Source organism: Pristiophorus japonicus, chromosome 6, assembly GCF_044704955.1.
Source record: "Pristiophorus japonicus isolate sPriJap1 chromosome 6, sPriJap1.hap1, whole genome shotgun sequence".
In the NCBI taxonomy this organism is placed as follows: domain Eukaryota; kingdom Metazoa; phylum Chordata; class Chondrichthyes; family Pristiophoridae; genus Pristiophorus; species Pristiophorus japonicus.
This window is the reverse complement of record NC_091982.1, coordinates 126087448-126104797: the sequence shown is the minus strand read 5'-3', so window position 1 is coordinate 126104797 and position 17350 is coordinate 126087448. Positions and strand designations below refer to the sequence as shown.

The 17350-nt window shown below is 49.0% G+C and overlaps 1 protein-coding gene across 1 annotated transcript in view; it reads right to left on the bottom strand.

Moving 5' to 3' along the window:
- The window catches only part of btk (Bruton agammaglobulinemia tyrosine kinase), a 246947-nt gene extending 241305 nt beyond the window's left edge, over positions 1-5642 (bottom strand). The window contains exon 1 of the mRNA XM_070882169.1: positions 5567-5642. The gene's annotated coding sequence lies outside the window, so the exon portion shown is untranslated. The remainder of the gene's footprint in view (positions 1-5566) is intronic.
- Between the last annotated feature and the right edge of the window lie 11708 nt (positions 5643-17350).

Below are 17350 nucleotides of genomic sequence, written 5' to 3'. Positions count from 1 at the left end.
CCCTTTGCAGACACTGTGTGTTCTCCTCACAGCTCACTGTCCCACCTAGCTTTGCAAGTAATGGGAGAATGAAGGGGGAAGTGAGAAGGAATGTTTTAATACTGAGGGTTACTGGAGTATGTCACAAAGGGCTACTGAGGCAGAGATTTTATCATAATTAAAAGCGAAATGGATAATGGTAAAGCAATATGAAAAGATATGGGGCGAGAGGAGGGAAATGATATTAGAGTAGACTGCTCCAGTATCAGCACAGGAGCTGAAAATCTCTGATACTCGGTTTAAAAGGGACAGATTTTTAGGGCTGGATTATCGGCTTTGCTGATTTTGGGGCGGTAATGGCGGTGGGACAGTAAAGTTTGCGTCCGGGAACAGTTTGCGCCTCAGTTAGCTGGGCCCCCAAGTGTGGGGCGGGGCCCCGAGTGTGGGGCCCTGAGGGTGGGCGGGGCCCGGCCCCGAGTGTGGGACGGGGCCCTGGAGCGGGGCTGGGCCCTGACTGTGGGTGGGGCTCTGAGTGTGGGGCGGGGCCCTAAGTGTGAGTCGGGCCTGTGTGTGGGGCGGGGTCAGAGTGAGGGGCGGGGGCCTGAGTGTGGGGCGGGGCCCCAAGTATGGGCTTGGCCCTGAGTGTGGGGTGGGGCGCTATGAGAGACGCTCTCGGGGCGCTAGGCCGGCTGAGCATGGGACAATCCCGAGCTAAACAGCCGGTCTGGGAGTGACCTGAGAGAGGCCTGGGGAGAAAAACCTGAAATAAAACACCGAACATATTCCCAATACACAGCCCATGCCACCACAACATAAATCACAAAACAATAAAATAAAACCCAACCACCCTTCCCCGAGGTGGACATTACTGACCTCACTGCGCCCGGTATAGGTCGGACCGCCCGCTTTCCCAGGCGGTCCCAGCAGGGGGCGCTGCGGGGCCTACGTATCGGGCGGGGGGCACCTAGCGCGTTACACACCGGCTCGCCGCTCCCAGGCGGTAATGCTCCGTGTCCCCGACACCGGCCCCGAAAACCCCGGCGGGGCGCTGAGAGCTGGCCGCCCGCTCGGGAGAGCTCACCACTGGCAGTGCCGCCCCTCCGGGGCAAAAACAGAGGCAGACAGGACCCGAGAATCCAGCCCTTTGAACAGTAACTGGAGTCAACAAAAGATAGGGTTCGATGAAGTATGGTGGGAGGAGGCTCATGTGGGCCATTAACACCGGCATGGGGCCAAGCGTCCTGATCCTGTGCTGTAAATTTTATATCATTCCATATAACAATAACACCTTGCATTTATATAGTGCCTTTAATGTGGCAAAATATCCCAAGGCACTTCACAGGGGCATTATCAAACAAACTTTGACACCGAGCCACATTAGGGAAGATGCTTGGTCAAAGAACATAAGAACATAAGAAACAGGAGCAGGAGTCGGCCATTTGGCCCCTTGAGCCTGCTCCGCCATTCAATAAGATCAATAAGATCATGGATGAACTGATCCTGGGCTCAGCTCCACTTCCCTGCCCACTCCCGATAACCTCTGACTCCCTCATCGTTCAAACATCTGTCTATCTCCACCTTAAATATAGGGGGAAAAATCCCGGCCTCCCCAGGTTCATACGGAGTGTGTACGGGGTGTGTATGGACCCGGGAAGACATTGGAAAAGCCGGTTTTCAGCACACAATGCGCATGAAAACCGGCTTTTCCGATCTGTCAAGCTCTGGCTCGACAGATCCTCCGATTCCCCACAGCCAGGACATTAGCATGGGAAATACTGCGGGATTTACCCATATCTTGCCCAGCGGATGTCCTGAAAACTCTTGCGCCTGATAAAAGCAGGCACATAGTCTACTTTTACAGGTGTAAGAGTTTTAAAATACACAAAAACATAGTAAAATAAAATTTTAAAAACACATTTTAATGTTAAAAATCCTGCCCACTAAGGTAAGTTTATTTTAAACCATAATTTAAAAAATATTTTAAAAATCGGAAAAATATATATTTTTTATAATACATTTATTAACTTTAATTTAAATTAATCTTAAATATGTGGTGTATTTTTTCTATTTTTTAATATTGTTTTGTGTGTTTGGGGAGGTTTCTCAATCATAATAATGGGAAGTCCAACTTACAGAGTTCCCATTATTATGAATGAGAAAATACTGTACCTGGATTGGCTGTCCAGAGCCATGTGACTGCAGCTCCAGCCCTGTGCATGTCCCGACGTGCACGTGCTGCGATGCGCAGTCAGGGGAGGCCTCAGGACCGGGAACTCGCATGGGCACAGCAGGAACAGGTCGGTGCGCATCTTTTTTTATCTTTTCTGTCATTCGCCCACAGAAAGCAGAGGACCTGGATTTCAGGGCCATATTCAGTGACCCAGCCTCCACAGCTCTCTGGGTAGAGAATGACAATGATTTACAACCCACTGAGAGAAGAAATTCCTCCTCATCTCCGTTTTAAATGGGCGGCCCCTTTATTCTGAAACTATGCCCCCTAGTTCTAGATTCCGCCACGAGGGGAAACATCCTCACTGCATCCACCTTGTCGAGCCCCCTCATAATCTTATACGTTTCAATAAGATCACCTCTCATTCTTCTGAACTCCAACGAGTATCGGCCCAACCTACTCAACCTTTCCTCATAATACAACCCCCTCATCTCCGGAATCAACCTAGTGAACTTTCTCTGAACTGTCTCCAATGCAACTATATCCTTCCTTAAATACAGAGACCAAACCTGTACGCAGTACTCCAGGTGTGGCCTCACCAATACCCTGTACAGTTGTTGCAGGACTGCCCTGCTTTTATACTCCATTCCCCTTGCAATAAATTCCATTTGCCTTCCTGATTACTTGCTGTACCTGCATACTAACTTTTTGTGTTTCCTGTACGAGGACCCCCAGATCCCTCTGTACCACAGCATTCTGTAGTCACTCTCCATTTAAATAATATTATTTTATTTTCTTCCTATCAAAGTGGATAACCTCAAATTTTCCCACATTATATTCCAACTGCCAAATGTTTCCCCACTCACGTAGCCTGTCTATATCCCTTTGCAGATTTTTTGTGTCCTCCTCACAATTTGCTTTCCGACCCATCTCTATATTATCATCAAACTTGGCTACATTACACTCGGTCTCATCCAAGTCATTAATATAGATTGTAAATAGTTGCGGCCCCAGCACCGATCCCTGCGGCACCCTGCAAGTTACAGTTTGCCAACCGGAAAATGATCCATTTATCCCGACTCTGTTTTCTGTTAGCTAGCCAATCCTCTATCCATGCTAATATATTACCCCCAACCCCGTGAACTTTTATCTTGTGCAGTAACCTTTTATGTGGCACCTTATCGAATGTTTTCTTGAAATCCAAATACACCACATCTACTGGTTCCCCTTTATCCACTCTGCTCGTTGCATCCTCAAAGAACTCTAATAAATTTGTCAAACATGATTTCCTTTTCATAAAACCTTGCTGACTCTGCCTGATTTTATTATGATTTTCTAAATGTCCTGCTACTGCTTCTTTAATAATGGACTCCAGCATTTTCTCAACCACAGATGGTAGGCTATCTGGTCTATAGTTTCCTGCTTTCTGTCTCCCTCCTTTCTTGAATTGGGGTGTTACATTTGCGGTTTTCCAATCCGCTGGGACCTTTCCAGAATCTAGCGAATTACAACCAATGCATCCACTATCTCTGCAGCCACTTCTTTTAAGATCCTAGGATGTAGGCCATCAGGTCCAGGGGACTTGTCCACCTTTAGTCCCATTAGTTTGCAGGCAACGGAAAGAGTGTGCGGCAAACCTGTCCCATCCTCAATGACTATCAGTCCCACCTGTGACAGGGACTGTGGTTCTCGTATTGAACTGTTCAGCCACTGAAGGACTCATTTTAAGAGTGGAAGCAAGTCTTCCTCGATTCCGAGGGACTGCCTATGATGAGGATAGTTTGCCTAGTACTTTATCTCTTGTGATAGTGATTGTTTTAAGTTCCCCCTACCCTATAGCCCCTTGATTATCCACTATTGGGATGTTTTTCATGCCTTCTACCATGAAGGCCAATACAAAATATTTGTTCAAAGTCTCTGCCATTTCCCTGTTCCCCATTATTAATTCCCCTGTCTCATTCTCTAAGGGACCAACATTTACTTTAGCTACTCTCTTCCTTTTTAATCAGCTATATAATGATTATAATCGTTCAACCATCGTTGGCCATGCCTTCTGTTGCCTGGGCCCCAAGCTCTGGAACTCCTTCCCTAAACCTCTCCGCCTCTCTATCTATCTCTCCTCCTTTAAGCCATCCCTTAAAATCTACTTTTTTGACCAAGATTTTGGTCACCTGGCCTAATTTCTCCTTATGTGGCACAATGTCAATTTTTATGTCTTATAATACACCTGTGAAGCGCGTTGGGACATTTTACTACGTCAAAGGCACTACATAAATACAAGTTGTTGTTGTAGTAATGTATTTGCACACAGCAAGCTCCCTCAAACAGCAATGTGATAATGGCCAGGTAATCTTTTTGTTGGTTGAGGGAAAAATATTAGCCAGGACATCGGGGAGAACTCCCCTGCTTGTCTTCAAAATTCCTTCACTCGGAGGGTTGTGAATCTTTGAAATTCTTTACCCCAGAGAGTTGTGGGTGCTCAGTCATTGAGTATATTCAAGGCTGAGATCGATAGATTATTGGATTCTAAGGGAATCAATGGGTATGGGGATAGGGGAGCAAAGTGCAGTTGAGGTCGAAGATCAGCCATGATCTTATTGAATGGTGGAGCAGGCTCGAGGGGCCGTATGGCCTACTCCTGCTCCTGATTCTTATGTTCTTATGACATAGTGCTGTGGAATATTTTACGTCGACCTAAGAAGGCAGACGGGGCCTCGGTTTAATGTCTCAGCCGAAAGATGGCACCTCCGACAGTGCAGTGCTGCCTCAGTACTGGCACTTTGAGATTTCTTTCTGGTGGGGTGACCATTACAGTAAGTTTTTAGATTGGTACTAAAAATAAGTTTAACTTTCTATCCCGAAGATCTTGGTAAACTGCAGTGGAAAGGTGACCAAAATGAGTGGGGTTACGGCTTTAAAGGCGGGCTGCCCCCGGTCCAAGTGTGAACAAGAATGAAATACTTCCTTGGGTTTTATTTTGCACATTTGCTGGTGGTTTTGAAAGAATCACACCTTTGGCGCAGCGTGAAGTTAGACACATTCGACGCTTCCTACACCGCAGACTGTGTCAGCCTGACTGTGGTACTGAGGGCGAGCTGGGGCTGGAGAGCACAGGGCAGTGTCGCAGACTGAGAAAGAAACATTTGGTGCATCGTGTATACACGGGAAAATGGCCAGCAGGTACGACCAGCAGAAACACAATGACCTTCTCCCCACCATTCACTCAACGCGACTGTCCTGCAGAAACAAATATCACATACATTTACAGCTCTGCAGTTCCCCAAATCTAAACTTAACAGGAAAATGAACCACTTACAAAACTTCATTTATGAAACACCCACTGAGCAATGCAGTTCACAGATTATTGCACACAGCCCAGATCCAGAATGAATCCTTGCTCCTTAGCCCTTCACTTACCAACAAACTTCCCATGCACAGCCACCAAGATCGGTTTCTGCGTCTCTCTCTCTCTCTCTCTCTTAACGAGTTCAATTTCTCTGAGACACTGTTAGCTCCACCCTGTTGCCACGAACGACCAAATGAGTTCCTCATTTCGATCACAGGGCAGTTTTTATTTAAAATTATTTTTTTAATTACACAGCCCCTTGCTTCCCCCTTCTGTTTGATGTGAAAAACTCTACCCTGTACCCGGTATCTGTGTACCGCCTGTCTGTGTGGCGGTGTACGCCATGGCTCAGAGGCAGCACTCTCGCCCCTCAGCCACAGGGTTATTTATCTGTTGTTAACACAACGGGCAAAATGGTGGAAGCACTTCTCAGGAGCAGATCCTTTACAGTGGGGACGTAATAAGAAATGGTGAGTATGGGTTTAGAAAGGAAGATCGTGCCTGGCATTTCCTCAATTACCACAGAATCAGAGAACAGTTACCGCATGGAAGGAGTCCACTCGACCCGTCGAGCCCGTGCCGGCTCTCTGCAGGAGCACCTCAGCCCAGTCCCACTCCCCCGCCCTTTCCCCCGTACCCCTGCACATTTCTTTTCCTTCAGGTACTTATCCAATTCCCTTTTGAAAGCCGTGATTGAGTCTGCCTCCACCACCCTCTCAGGCCGTGCATTCCAGATCCTAACCACTCGCTGCGTAAAAACGTTTTCCCTCATGTCACCTTTGGTTCTTCTGTCAATCACCTTAAATCTGTGTCCTCTGGTTCTTGACCCTTCCACCAATGGGAACAGTTTCTCTCTATCTACTCTGTCCAGACCCCTTTGATTTTGAACACCTCGATCAAATCTCCTCTCAACCTTCTCTGCTCCAAGGAGAACATCCTCAGCTTCTCCAGTCTCTCCACGTAACTGAAGTCCCTCTTCCCTGGAACCATTCTCGTAAATCTTTTCTGCACCCTCTCTAAGGCCTTCACATCCTTCCTAAAGTGCGGTGCCCAGAATTGGACACAATACTCCAGTTGAGGCCGCAGCAGTGTTTTATAAAGGTTCATCAGAACTTCCTTGCTTTTATACTCTATACCTCTATTTATGAAGCCCAGGAGCTTGTAACCCTTTTTAACCACTTTCTCAACCTGCCCTGCCACCGTCAATGTGCCCCGATACCTCCAGGTCCCTCTGTTCATGCACCTCCTTTAGGATTGGACCCTTTAGTTTATATTGCCCTCTTCTCATTCTTTCTTCCAAAATTTATCACTTCGCACATTTCTGCATTAAATTTCATCTGCCACGTGTCCTCTTGAAGACTATCACTATCCTCCTCACTGTTCCCTACACTTCCAAGTTTTGTGTCATCTGCAGATTTTGAAATTGTGCCCTGTACACCCCAGTCCAAGTCATTAATATATACAAGAAAAGCAGTGGTCCCAGTGGGGAACACCACTGTATACCTTCCTCCAGTCCGAAAAACAACCGTTCACCATTACTCTCTGTTTCCTGTCACCGAGCCCATTTTGTATCCATGCTGCCCCTGTCCCTTTTATTCCATGGGCTTCAACTTTGCTGCAAGTCTATTATGTGGCACTTTATCAAATGTCTTTTGGAAATACATGTACACCACACCAACCACACTGCCCTCATCAACCCTCTCTGTTACATAAGAAACATAAGAACCTAAGAATTAGGAGCAGGAGTAGGCCATATGGCCCTTTGAGCCTGCTCCGCCATTCAATATCAGATCTGGCTGATCATCGACCTCAACTCCACTTTCCCGCCCGATCTCCATATCCCTTGATTTCCCCTAGACTCCAAAAATCTATCGATCTCAGCCTTGAATATATAAAAACAACAACACCACCAACTTGTATTTATATAGCGCCTTTAATGTTGTAAAACGTCCCAAGGCACTTCACAGGAGTGTTTTAAGACAAAACAAATAAATTTGACAGCGAGCCACAGAAGAAGAAATTAGGGCAGATGACCAAAAGATTGGTAAAAGAGGGAGGTTTTAAGGAGCGTCTTGAAGGAGGAAAGAGAGTTACAGAGGCAGAGGGTTTAGGGAGGGAGTTCCAGAGCTTGGGACCCAGGCAACAGAAGGCACGGCCATCGATGGTGGAGTCATTATAATCAGGGATGCTCAGGAGGGCAGAATTAGAGGAGTGCAGACATCTCGGGGGGTTGTGGGGCTGGAGTAGATTACAGAGATAGGGAGGGGTGAGGCCATGGAGGGATTTGTAAACAAGGATGAGAATTTTGAAATCGAGAGCCAATGTAGGTCAGCACAGAGGTGATGGGTGAGCGGGACTTGGTGCGAGTTAGGGCACAAGTGGCCGAGTTTTGGAAGCCCTCAGGTTTACATAGGGTCGAATGTGGGAGGGCAGCCAGGAGTGCATTGGAGTCGTCAAGTCTAGAGGCACAGATGAGGGTTTCAGCAGCAGATGAGCTGAGGCAGGGCGGAAACGGGAGATGTTACGGAGGAACAAAAACTCAGCATCCACAGCTCTCTGGGGCAGATAATTCCAAAGATTCACAACCCTCAGTGAAGCAATTCCTCCTTACCTCAGTCCTAAATGGTCTACCCCTTATCCTGAGACTGTGACCCCTGGTTCTAGACACTCCAGCCCGGGGGAAACATCCTCTCATCTCTACCCTGTCAATCCCCTTCAGAATCTTGTATGTTTCAATGAGATCACCTCTCATTCTTCTAAACTCCAGAGACGATAGAGCCATTCTAACAATCTCTCCTCATAGGACAGCCCTCTCATCCCAGGAATCAATCTGGTGACCCTTTGTTGTACCACCTCCAAGGCAAGTATACCCTTCCTTAGATACGGAGACCCAAACTGTGCACAGTACCCCAGGTGTGATCTCACCAAGGCCCTGTACAATTGTAGCAAGACTTCCTTACTCTTATACTTCTACTTCGTCAAAAAATTTGATCAAGTTGGTTAAACATGATTTGCCTTTAACAAATCCGTGCTGGCTTTCCTTAGTTAATCCACACCGATCCAAATGACTGTTAATTTTGTCTCTGATCACTGTTTCTAAAAGCTTCCCCACTACCGAGGTTAAACTGATTGACCTGTAGCTGCTGGGTTTATCCTTACACCCTTTTTTGAACAAGGGTGTAACATTTGCATTTCTCCAATCCTCTGGCATCGCCGCCGTATCTAAGGAGAATTGGAAGATTATGGCCAGTAACTCCGCGATTTCCACCTTTACTTCCCTCAGCAACCTAGGATACATCCCATCCGGTCCTGGAGACTTATCTACTTCAAGTACAGCCAGCCTTTCTAGTACCTCAGCTTAATCAATTTTTATCCCATCCAGTATCTCCTCTACTTCCTCCATCACTTTGTCTATGGCAGCATCATCTTCCTTGGTGAAGACAGATGCAAAGTCCTCATTTCGTGCCTCATCCATGCCCTCTGCCTCCATGTGCAGGTCTCCTTTTTGGTCCCAATCGGCCTCATCCCTCTTACAACCTGTCATGTATGTACACCATGTATACTAACTGTATAGTCACGTAACGTGAGCCACCAGAGGGCACTGCGGTGGGAGACCTGAGGGTCACCTGCACAGATGTGCAGGGCCCAGTATAAAAGGCTGCCCACTATGCTTGTGCCTCACTCTGGAGTTACAATAAATGGGACTAAGGTCACAACAGCTCAAGTACATTACTAGACCTCGTGGAGTCATTCATAAGGTTATTAAAAACATGACAACTGGCAACAAGATTACAAACTTTCACGCAAAAATGACTAACGTTGGTGCATTAGAAAAGTTCTCAGAGGGTGAAGATTGGGAAGCCTTTACGGAGCGGCTCGACCAATATTTCGTAGCAAATGATCTGGTAGGCGATGATCCGGCCACGCTGGCAGATCAACACAGAGCTATCCTGTTGACCAGTTGTGGGCCCGCGGTTTACGGCCTCGTCAGGGACTTGTTTGCACCAGAGAAAACAACGACCAAGTCATACGAGGAGCTGAAAGTGCTAATTCGGGACCAACTCAAACCGAAGGAGAGCATCCTCACGGCCAGGTATCGATTTTATACACACCACCGCCCCGAGGGCCAGGAAATCATGAAGTACGCTGCCGACCTCAGGAGGCTGGCAGGACCGTGTGAATTCAGCGCATCCCTCGCTGATGTGTTGTGGGACGTCTTGTAATTAGCATCGGTCATGAGGCCCTTCTTCACAGGCTACTGTCTGCCGAAACCACCGTCACTCTGCAGAAGGCCATCAGCATCAACCAGGCGTTCATGACCTCATGCTGCAGCTTCAAGCAGATGATGACTCACTCTCAGGACTCAAACCCGGCAAGTACTGTAAATAGAATGGCGCCTTTCACAGGCAGAACTGTTGAACGTGAATCTGCCCAGGGCAGAGCGTACAGGCCCCCGAGTCCTTTAACTCAGAGTCCACCGAGGGGTGCAAACGTAAGTTGAGTAGCACCATGCTGACGTTGCAGAGGTAATCACAGGGCTCATCAGTGTCGGTTCAGAGACTGTGTGTGCAAAGGCTGCAGCACAAAGGACTGCAGCGAATGTGCAAAAGAGCTGTGACTCACCACGTGGAAGAAGAGTCAGCAGATGGCTGTGAATCCAGCGTGGATTACGAGGAGATGGCTAGAGAGGCAGCTCAGTCCCAGGACGAAGTGTATGGAGTATATACCTGCACCACAGATTGTCCTCCAGTGATAATGGAAGTCGAGATAAATGGTGTTCCAGTCTTCATGGAAGTGGACACGGGGCCGAGTCAGTCAGTAATGAGTCAGGAAGCCTTTGCGAGGTTATGGAACCATCAAGCTGAATGACCCAAGCTGGTCCCGGTTCAGGCAAAGCTGTGAACCTACACCAAGGAACTGATAGCAGTTGTTGGTAGTGCGGATGTAAGTGTATCCCATGATGGTGCAGTGCACAATTTACCATTGTGGATTGTTTCAGGTGATGGACCAATGCTACTTGGAAGAAGATGGATGGGGAAGATTCATTGGAACAGGGAAGACTTCACCCCTCCAGCGGTCGATGTCCCCCATGCTCAGAGATAGAGCAAGCCCCCACCTTCGGTTGGACCAGACACCAGAGAGCAGATCCACGCAGCCCCTGAGGCACAGGCCGCTCATCACGACTGCGTGGCGATGATCCGGCTGAGATGACCTGAACGCACCTTCCCGGTTTCAGTGGCAGGATTCCTGGGGAGGAAGATTGGATCCGAGGGCGCCTTCCCAGCTTCAGTGGCAGAATCCTTGGGAAAGAAGATTGCGGCAGTCGACATCATGGACAGGGAAAAGATGGCGTCCAAGCCATGAGGTGCAGCGCTAATGGAGCAACGACACGTGGTTCCACTCAAGGAAGACGATTGGGGTAAAAGTAGTAAGGCCATTTTAAAGGAGGCCAGCAACCCGCCATTTTTGAATGAACTGCTTGAAATTGGTAACCAATGTAGAAGTCCAGCTGTAACGGGGAAAAAATATTGTTGAGCGATGTTGGGTGCAAATTGCAACCAGCCAATGTAGCGGGCGAACACCTAACGGTCGCATACAGGTCCAGCGGGTTACCCAATGCTGTAACCTGCATCCCGGGACCAGAACAATGTATCTTAAAGTGTCCCCACAGCTGACAGAAGTAGACAAGCTGCAGAGTAGAGGCACCGGTAGCAATACCCTGCCTCAGATGGGTTTAACATTGCAGGCACCCGATGGCATGAACCGCAACGGGCCAGAAACAGTAAACTGCGCCTATGCTCGCAGTTGGCTACGGTCGCCCACCACCCGGGTGGAAAAGGCCACAAACCCACTCGTCACCACGGCAATGCCCAAGAGCGAAGGGTCACCCACAACGGCTCCGAACAGGACATGGACCAGCCAGTAGCCCAAACTAGAGAGTGCTCACAATGGTGCCCTCAAGGAAAGTGGGTCAGCTGTCCCCTGCGAACTGCTAGACAAGACGAGGCAGCCCCACCGTCGCTTAGACGAAACGCTCACTCGCTCAGACTGCTTCCCAGGGAGCAGCAGTGACACTGTGTAAACGAAAAGGACAGGGAGGTCACAGACTCATCAGCTGTCTTTGGGCCTGCCTGACACCAGGAGTAACGGCAAGAGTCCTGAGCTCCTGCAACTCGAGCAAAATGAGCTCACCTCGCCCACAGACCCACTAGCATGGGGCGCTGCACCACCACCAGACGACCCGGATCACATCCGGCCGTGCTGGAACTAGACTGTCCTTGTGTACCTGTACTGAGATACCTGTACTGATCATGTAAATGTACCACACAAAAAGAAACACAACTGTAATCCACCCAACAAATGTATTGTGTTCCTAACATAGATGAGACTGCACACAGGGAGGTTAAAGTAGCAGTGACCTCAGTCTTTATTAAGACACTCCAGAGTGAGGAACAGGCCTTAGGGGCTGGCTTATATACAGTGTTCCAAAGGGATGGTGGGATCCCTTGGGACTTCAGGGGATGCACTCTCTGGTGGCAGAACATGGGAGTGCATGCTTTACAGATACACAACAAAATGTACCAAGATGTAAATATAAAACCCATGGGATGAACGTGAATGCAGCTTGCATGTAATGGGCCATTAGCATGATCTCTGTGTGGCGGGGAGAGAATGCATTCGTCATGGACTCACAACCAGAAATCACTGGGACCTCCACTGGCAACAAATCTCACTACCAACTCACCCAAACTAGAAGCGACCCTCCAATGGTCAACCAGGAAGAGCAAAGCCCAGGTCACCGTCAATTTGCATTAAAGACTTGGGGGGAAGTGATGTCATGTATGTAGACCATGTATACTAACTGTATAGTCACGTAACGTGAGCCACCAGAGGGCACTGCGGTGGGAGACCTGAGGGGCACCGCACAGATGTGCAGGGCCCAGTATAAAAGGCTGCCCACTATGCTTGTGCCTCACTCTGGAGTTACAATAAATGGGACTAAGGTCACAACAGCTCAAGTACATTACTAGACCTCGTGGAGTCATTCATAAGGTTATTAAAAACATGACAACTGGCGACAAGATTACAAACTTTCACGCAAAAATGACTAACGTTGGTGCATTAGGAAAGTTCTCAGAGGGTGAAGATTGGGAAGCCTTTACGGAGCGGCTCGACCAATATTTCGTAGCAAATGATCTGGTAGGCGATGATCCGGCCACGCTGGCAGATCAACACAGAGCTATCCTGTTGACCAGTTGTGGACCCGCGGTCTACGGCCTCGTCAGGGACTTGTTTGCACCAGAGAAAACAACGACCAAGTCATACGAGGAGCTGAAAGTGCTAATTCGGGACCAACTCAAACCGAAGGAGAGCATCCTCACGGCCAGGTATCGATTTTATACACACTGCCGCCCCGAGGGCCAGGAAATCATGAAGTACACTGCCGACCTCAGGAGGCTGGCAGGACCGTGTGAATTCAGTGCATCCCTCGCTGATGTGTTGTGGGACGTCTTGTAATTAGCATCGGTCATGAGGCCCTTCTTCACAGGCTACTGTCTGCCGAAACCACCGTCACTCTGCAGAAGGCCATCAGCATCAGCCAGGCGTTCATGACCTCATGCTGCAGCTTCAAGCAGATGATGACTCACTCTCAGGACTCAAACCCGGCAAGTACTGTAAATAGAATGGCGTCTTTCACAGGCAGAACTGTTGAACGTGAATCTGCCCAGGGCAGAGCGTACAGGCCCCCGAGTCCTTTAACTCAGAGTCCACCGAGGGGTGCAAACGTAAGTTGAGTAGCACCATGCTGACGTTGCAGAGGTAATCACAGGGCTCATCAGTGTCGGTTCAGAGACTGTGTGTGCAAAGGCTGCAGCACAAAGGACTGCAGCGAATGTGCAAAAGAGCTGTGACTCACCACGTGGAAGAAGAGTCAGCAGATGGCTGTGAATCCAGCGCGGATTACGAGGAGATGGCTAGAGAGGCAGCTCAGTCCCAGGACGAAGTGTATGGAGTATATACCTGCACCACAGATTGTCCTCCAGTGATAATGGAAGTCGAGATAAATGGTGTTCCAGTCTTCATGGAAGTGGACACGGGGGCGAGTCAGTCAGTAATGAGTCAGGAAGCCTTTGAGAGGCTATGGAACCATCAAGCTGAACGACCCAAGCTGGTCCCGGTTCAGGCAAAGCTATGAACCTACACCAAGGAACTGATAGCAGTTGTTGGTAGTGCGGATGTAAGTGTATCCCATGATGGTGCAGTGCACAATTTACCATTGTGGATTGTTTCAGGTGATGGACCAATGCTACTTGGAAGAAGATGGATGGGGAAGATTCATTGGAACAGGGAAGACTTCACCCCTCCAGCGGTCGATGTCCCCCATGCTCAGAGATAGAGCAAGCCCCCACCTTCGGTTGGACCAGACACCAGAGAGCAGATCCACGCAGCCCCTGAGGCACAGGCCGCTCATCACGACTGCGTGGCGATGATCCGGCTGAGATGACCTGAACGCACCTTCCCGGTTTCAGTGGCAGGATTCCTGGGGAGGAAGATTGGATCCGAGGGCGCCTTCCCAGCTTCAGTGGCAGAATCCTTGGGAAAGAAGATTGCGGCAGTCGACATCATGGACAGGGAAAAGATGGCGTCCAAGCCATGAGGTGCAGCGCTAATGGAGCAACGACACGTGGTTCCACTCAAGGAAGACGATTGGGGTAAAAGTAGTAAGGCCATTTTAAAGGAGGCCAGCAACCCGCCATTTTTGAATGAACTGCTTGAAATTGGTAACCAATGTAGAAGTCCAGCTGAAATGGGGAAAAAATATTGTTGAGCGATGTTGGGTGCAAATTGCAACCAGCCAATGTAGCGGGCGAACACCTAACGGTCGCATACAGGTCCAGCGGGTTACCCAATGCTGTAACCTGCATCCCGGGACCAGAACAATGTATCTTAAAGTGTCCCCACAGCTGACAGAAGTAGACAAGCTGCAGAGTAGAGGCACCGGTAGCAATACCCTGCCTCAGATGGGTTTAACATTGCAGGCACCCGATGGCATGAACCGCAACGGGCCAGAAACAGTAAACTGCGCCTATGCTCGCAGTTGGCTACGGTCGCCCACCACCCGGGTGGAAAAGGCCACAAACCCACTCGTCACCACGGCAATGCCCAAGAGCGAAGGGTCACCCACAACGGCTCCGAACAGGACATGGACCAGCCAGTAGCCCAAACTAGAGAGTGCTCACAACGGTGCCCTCAAGGAAAGTGGGTCAGCTGTCCCCTGCGAACTGCTAGACAAGACGAGGCAGCCCCACCGTCGCTTAGACGAAACGCTCACTCGCTCAGACTGCTTCCCAGGGAGCAGCAGTGACACTGTGTAAACGAAAAGGACAGGGAGGTCACAGACTCATCAGCTGTCTTTGGGCCTGCCTGACACCAGGAGTAACGGCAAGAGTCCTGAGCTCCTGCAACTCGAGCAAAATGAGCTCACCTCGCCCACAGACCCACTAGCATGGGGCGCTGCACCACCACCAGACGACCCGGATCACATCCGGCCGTGCTGGAACTAGACTGTCCTTGTGTACCTGTACTGAGATACCTGTACTGATCATGTAAATGTACCACACAAAAAGAAACACAACTGTAATCCACCCAACAAATGTATTGTGTTCCTAACATAGATGAGACTGCACACAGGGAGGTTAAAGTAGCAGTGACCTCAGTCTTTATTAAGACACTCCAGAGTGAGGAACAGGCCTTAGGGGCTGGCTTATATACAGTGTTCCAAAGGGATGGTGGGATCCCTTGGGACTTCAGGGGATGCACTCTCTGGTGGCAGAACATGGGAGTGCATGCTTTACAGATACACAACAAAATGTACCAAGATGTAAATATAAAACCCATGGGATGAACGTGAATGCAGCTTGCATGTAATGGGCCATTAGCATGATCTCTGTGTGGCGGGGAGAGAATGCATTCGTCATGGACTCACAACCAGAAATCAGTGGGACCTCCACTGGCAACAAATCTCACTACCAACTCACCCAAACTAGAAGCGACCCTCCAATGGTCAACCAGGAAGAGCAAAGCCCAGGTCACCGTCAATTTGCATTAAAGACTTGGGGGGAAGTGATGTCATGTATGTAGACCATGTATACTAACTGTATAGTCACATAAGGTGTGCCACCAGAGGGCATTGCGGTGGGAGACCTGAGGGGCACCTGCATAGGTGTGCAGGGCCCAGTATAAAAGGCTGCCCACCATGCTTGTGCCTCACTCTGGAGTTACAATAAATGGGACGAAGGCCACAACAGCTCAAGTACAATACTAGACCTCGTGGAGTCAGTCAGAAGAGTATTAACAACATAACACTACCCGTTTACTCTTTATCTGCCTTTAGAAGACTTTTGGATTCCTTTTATGTTAGATGCCATTCTATTCTCACACTCTCTCTTTGCTCCTCTTATTTCTTGTTTCACTTCCCCTCCGAACTTTCTATATTCAGCCTGGTTCTCACATATTCTCAACCGGACATCTGTCATACGCCCTCATTTTCTGCTTCATCTTCTCTCTATCCTATCTCATCCTGATCTGAGATCCTGACCGCATACCCTCTTAATCACAAAGACCGCCTATTCCCAGCTCTGTGATATCCCTCGTGTCCGCCCTGCCTCAGCCCACCTGCAGCAGGAGTCCACATCCACGCTTTTGTTATCTCCAGACATGACTATTCCAACTGGCCGGCCTCTCAACCTCAACTCTCTGTAAGCTTCAGCTCATCCAATAACCTGCTGCTGCAATACAGGGGGGGGCGGGGGGGGAAGGGGTGAAGGGGGAGAGTCAGCACCTTCGGTGGGGGGGTGGTGGAAGAGAGTCAGCACCTTCTGGGGGCGGGGGGGAGGGGGAAAAGAGTCAGCACCTTTGGGGGGAGGGGAGGGGAGTCAGCATCTTCGAGGGGGCGGGGAGATTTTGTTACTCTCTGCTTTTTGTGTCTGTCTCTCCTCCTTCTCTGTATTTCCAATTTTGTTTGCTCCTTTTGCCCTGTGTCTCTGTCTCTCTCTTTAATAGATTCATGACATGTTAGAGCACAGAATGAAGCCATCCCTGAAAACCTACCCTTCTCAAGTATTTATTCAGTTTCCTTTTGAATGTAATTATTGAATCTACTTCCACCGCCCTTTCAAGCAGTGCATTCCAGGTCATCGGCGGTGGGCAAATAATTAAGAAAAATTCTGAGGGACAGTATTAATCATTTAGAAAGGCACAGATTAACCAAGGGCAGCCAGCATGGATTTATTAAGGGTAGGTCATGGCTGACTAAACTCACTGAATATTTCGAGGAGGTAGCAAAGAGGATTGATGAGGGTACTGCATTCAATGTAGTCTATATGGATTTTTACAAGGTAGAGGAGTTATCCTCTGTGTCCTGGGCAATATTTATCCCTCAATCAACACAACAAAAAGTTTATCTGGTCATTATCACATTGTTTATGCGAAAATTGGCCGCCGCGGTTCACACATTACAAGAGTGACTACACTCCAAAATTACTGAATTGTCTGTAAAGTGCTTTGAGACGTCCGGTGGTTGTGAAAGGCGCTATAGAAATGCAAGTCTTTCTGTTCTATGTCCTCCTGAAGTCTGTTACATTTGTGGGCTCTGATTTCCCGCTCCCTGTGTTGGTGTTTCTCTCCCTGTCCCGCTCTCTCCCTCCCTCTCTCCCTGTCCCTCCCTCTCTCTCCCTGTCCCTCCCTCTCCCTCCCTGTCCCTCCCTCTCCCCCTGTCCCTCTCTCCCTCTGTCCCTCTCTCCCTCTCCCTCTGTCCCTCTCTCTCACTGTCCCTCCCTCCCTCTCCCTGTCCC